Here is a 5,246-nt window from a genome sequence, read left to right on the forward strand (position 1 = left end):
CACTTCCCTCTTTGGGCCTGGTCCCCATACTGGACGTTAATGCGGCCGAGCTCTTCAGCCAACCTGCCGTCTTGCCTCCGGAGTCTCCGTTCATCTTCTATCTCAGATACCTGTTGTTGTATCCGTAAAAACTGCTGCTCTCCGGCTGTCTGAGACTGCATGATTAACATCATCATCTCCGTTAGTTCCTCAAACTTGCGGTTATTCCCCTCCATCATTTTCACCTCCTCACTTGGTCAATCCCAATTCTGACACCAATTGTGAGACTGACAATTGAGCGGCCCGACCAAGCAAGGAGGCAGAGGCAGAACGTCCAAAAATATAACCCGGTGTGGGCATTTATTAAACTTGAGCACAGGACACAGCCTCAATCTTGCTGTTCCTGTGCACACAGTCACCAGCCACCACCCTACCAGCCTCCAAATAGACAGGGCAACAGACCCTAAATACACACACTAATCAGCAATTCGACACAGGTGGGGGGGGGGGGAGGAGACAACACAGGGCACCAGGTGCACACAATCAACAGCCACAGACATGGGGGAAGGGGAACACTTTTAACATGAAACCAGGAAACAGAGACAGACAAACTAGTTACATAGATTACATATATTCCTGTGCAATGTTTTTAGTGCTATATTACCCGTAACGGAGGCCGCGATCTATGGGCCCAGAGATCACCTCCGTTACATTTCCTCTTCGTAATGCAGACTGAGCTCTGTGTAATTATTTATTATGTTTATGTTTAAGTTTATTCATGATAATGCTCTGGGATTTGGTGTCCAGGGCTGCTGGGCCTTCTTAAGGGTTGTTTTGTGTTTTTCTGTATTTTTCTTTTTGTGTTTGAATGTTTTGTATGTCTGTTTTACATTAATGGTTGAATCTAGTAATCTTTACAATCATGAATCACATTTATGCGTAACAAGTGACAGGAACATTATTTGCTATTATTTCCAGACTGGATTAATTGAAGGCTATACAAATCATTTATTTGAATATCAGGAGCCTATTGCCCAACATTGATTTACTTCGGATGGGTTGTTCTACATAAAACTAAAATCATCACACTCTCTGAAACTTGGCTTAGTAGTAACATTTCCGATAGTGAACTACAAATCACAAATGATTTGCTTTACAGATCTGATAGATGCAGCAGGGGTGGAGGCAGGGGCGGACTGGCCATCGGGACGTTCGGGACGAATCCCGATGGGCCGGTACTGAAGTGGGCCGGTCGGACGATGTGGGCCGGCTGGTAACCGGCAGGGCTCGACATTAAATGGCCCGCTGGCCCGGAAGCACTATTTAGACACCCCGGGCCAGCATAACGTACTTTCCACTTGCCCGCTCGGGCCACTAAACATATTGCTTTAAAAAAATAGTCCTGTGGTATTGGTATTTTGATTAGCAATTTAGTTAAATTGTTTCGTTTATCAACGCTACAACATAGCGTTCCGTGAGTCGGTTGTCGTTGTTGGGTGATCGGCATCTATTGCACGTCTGTCCGTCCTGGGAGAGGGATCCCTCCTCTGTTGCTCTCCCTGAGGTTTCTCCCATTTCCCCCCCCTTAAACTGTGGGTTTTTCTCTGGAAGTTTTTCCTTGTACGATGTGAGGGTCTAAGGATAGAGGGTGTCGTTTTTTCTCATACTGATATTCTGAACAATCTGTGCTGTTGTATTTGCTGTAAAGTGTCTCTACTGTAGGCTATTTTTATTATATTACAGCACTTTGGCTCGACCAAAAATCGTTTCTAAATGTGCTATATAAATAAAACTTGATTTGATTTGAAAAGCAAACAGCTGTTTGCTGCGGAGCGCAGCGGGAGCAGGCTCCCGTGAGCGGGAGCGCGCTCCTTCACTACAGACTATCGCGCCACCTAACCATTCGCCAAATGTTTTTAATACCAGCGGTAACCGGCCAAGCGCCGGGCAAAAAGCAATCTTCAAATAAAAGAAAGTCACCGGAGGAGTTAAAGGAGAGTGACAGGGAGTATGAGAAGAAGAGGGAGAGAAAGTTTCAGCCAGCTTGATCGATGGAGTTGGCTGCAGTGACGCGTCCTAAAACCCTTTTATAATCTATCGATTAGATTTATGATTCGAAAATGATAAAAGTAGGGTAGACGTGGAGATTATCCGGCTGAACAAAACGTGCATTTATCAAACAGGTTTGTTTTCCACCGACCTTATTTCCAGCTATTTTCCAAAACCCTTGTCGAGGGAACCCGCAGCTTACTTCCGGGTTTTAGGACGCGTCACTGGCTGCACCTCTCAATATGATGCCAATATAAACAAGGTCTTCTGTCGGCTCTGTACATCAATGCCGACCTATGCTGACAAGTAAGTGAAGAGTAGACAATATAAAGGTATTGGCTATAGGGAAATGTCCCAGCAGTTTAAGATAATGAAGGTTCTAATCATCTACATTTCTAACTCCTGATGACAGGAAGGCAGCAAGTGCATTATACAAAAAATAATACTCATAATAGCAGCATTTTTTTAACAATGACCACAATATCATTATTTTAATAAACCAAATATGAACAATTGAGGAAAATGAGGAAGAACTGATGATTAAAATGTTGTAGTACAAGTAGTAATGTAGTTAGTGCATACATTACTATTGCAACAAATGTGTTCATTTTCTTCATTATTAGTCGATTTCTTTTGGACGAATGCTCCGGGCCAGTGGTTACAATGGTGGGGTCAGTGATAATACAAGTCCACCAGCCCGGAGGTAGACATTATGTACCCTTAATGTCTACCGCTAGTAAATTGTCTACCCCCCCCGTCGACAATTTACTAGCGGTATTTACTTGTGGTACCGCGGTGGGCCGGGGGCACCGAAGTGAGTCGGTCGAGAGTCCCGGGCTGATTTGTAGTCCCAGTCCGCCCCTGGGTGGAGGTGTGGCTATTTATGTCTCCTCTGACCTTGTGACTGAGCTAATTGCTACTTCTATAGAGAAGTGCTTCTCAAACTTTTTTCAGTAATGTACCCCCTTTGAAACATTTTCTCAGCCAAGTACCCCCTGACCGACCCCGAACATTTTTGATCGAAAAAGCCTATATAAATAATTCCAATATAGTGATGTTCCCTCAGTGTGTGATTTATTAACTCCTTCATGCATGCATTACAACAAACTAAGGATATTTTCATTTTATGCATGAAAAAAATAAGATAACGAAAAAAATTTAAAACTGATTTTCCCAAGGAGTTTTTCAACTGAAGTAATATCTGTTTAACAAACCAATGGCTTGATGATTGTCTTACTTTTAAACTTCAGGTCATTAATCTGCTTAAAAAGCTGAGGGTTAGACTAGGTTTCTTTTTCAGAAACAAGTCCTGTTTCTCTTTTGAAGCCAGGAAAAGGCTAGTTACTGTGACCTTTTTACCTGTGCTGGACTATGGTGATCTGGTCTATATGAATACACCTGCCCATTGCCTGAACAAGTTAGATGCCGCCTATCACAGCGCACTGAGATTTGTCACAAATTGTAAAGCACTTACACATCACTGTACCCTGTATGCCAAGGCAGGTTTGCCATAACTTAATGTACGGAGCCTCAGTCATTGGTATACGTTTATTTATAAAGCCATGTTGGGTAAACTCCCGTATTATATCTGCTCTCTGATAACACAGAGAGTTGCAAGCAGCTATTGTCTGAGATCGCATGATGTAGTATTGTTAGATGTGCCAAGAGCAAGGACTGTCTTAGACAGCTTTTATGTGCGCAGCTCCACTTGCTTGGAACAATCTTCAGCAATAATTGAAACTGAGCAATCTCATTCCTCTGCATGTTTTTAAAGCTAGGCTAAATGAAATGCTCTTTGATACTATGGGCACATGTAAATGTCGATAACTATGTAAATGTAACATGTAAATATAATGTATGATGTCCTTTATATGTGGAACCTACACTGAACAAAAATATAAATGCAACACTTTTGTTTTTGCTCCCATTTTTAATGAGATGAACACAAAGATCTAAAACATTTTCTATACACACAAAATAACCATTTCTCTCAAATATTGTTCACAAATCTGAAAAAATCTGTGATAGTGAGCACTTCTCCTTTGCTGAGATAATCCATCCCACCTCACAGGTGTGGCATATCAAGATGCTGATTAGACAGCATGATTATTAAACAGGTGTGCCTTAGGCTGGCCACAATAAAAGGCCACTCTGAAACGTGCAGTTTTGCTTTATTGGGGGGGTCTGGGGGGGTCCGAAAACCAGTGAGTATCTGGTGTGACCACCATTTGCCTCACGCAGTGCAACACATCTCCTTCGCATAGAGTTGATCAGGTTGTTGATTGTGGCCTGTGGAATGTTGGTCCACTCCTCTTCAATGGCTGTGCGAAGTTGCTGGATATTGGCAGGAACTGGAACACGCTGTCGTATACGCCGATCCAGAGCATCCCAAACATGCTCAATGGGTGAGATGTCCGGTGAGTATGCTGGCCATGCAAGAACTGGGATGTTTTCAGCCTCCAGGAATTGTGTACAGATCCTTGCAACATGGGGGCATGCATTATCATGCTGCAACATGAGGTGATGGTCGTGGATGAATGGCACAACAATGGGCCTCAGGATCTCGTCACGGTATCTCTGTGTATTCACAATGCCATCAATAAAATGCACCTGTGTTCGTCGTCCATAACATACGCCTGCCCATACCATAACCCCACCACCACCATGGGCCACTCGATTCACAACATTGACATCAGAAAACCGCTCACCCACACGACGCCACACACGCTGTCTGCCATCTGCCCTGAACAGTGAAAACCGGGATTCATCTGTGAAGAGAACACCTCTCCACCGTGCCAGACGCCATCGAATGTGAGCATTTGCCCACTCAAGTCGGTTACGACAACGAACCGGAGTCAGGTCGAGACCCCGATGAGGACGACGAGCATGCAGATGAGCTTCCCTGAGACGGTTTCTGACAGTTTGTGCAGAAATTCTTTGGTTATGCAAACCGATTGTTGCAGCAGCTGTCCGAGTGGCTGGTCTCAGACGATCTTGGAGGTGAACATGCTGGATGTGGAGGTCCTGGGCTGGTGTGGTTACACGTGGTCTGCGGTTGTGAGGCCGGTTGGATGCACTGCCAAATTCTCTGAAACGCCTTTGGAGACGGCTTATGGTAGAGAAATGAACATTCAATTCACGGGCAACAGCTCTGGTGGACATTCCTGCTGTCAGCATGCCAATTGCACGCTCCCTCAAAACTTGCGACATCTGTGGCA

Source organism: Gymnodraco acuticeps, unplaced genomic scaffold (assembly GCF_902827175.1).
Source record: "Gymnodraco acuticeps unplaced genomic scaffold, fGymAcu1.1, whole genome shotgun sequence".
Taxonomy (NCBI): Eukaryota; Metazoa; Chordata; class Actinopteri; order Perciformes; family Bathydraconidae; genus Gymnodraco; species Gymnodraco acuticeps.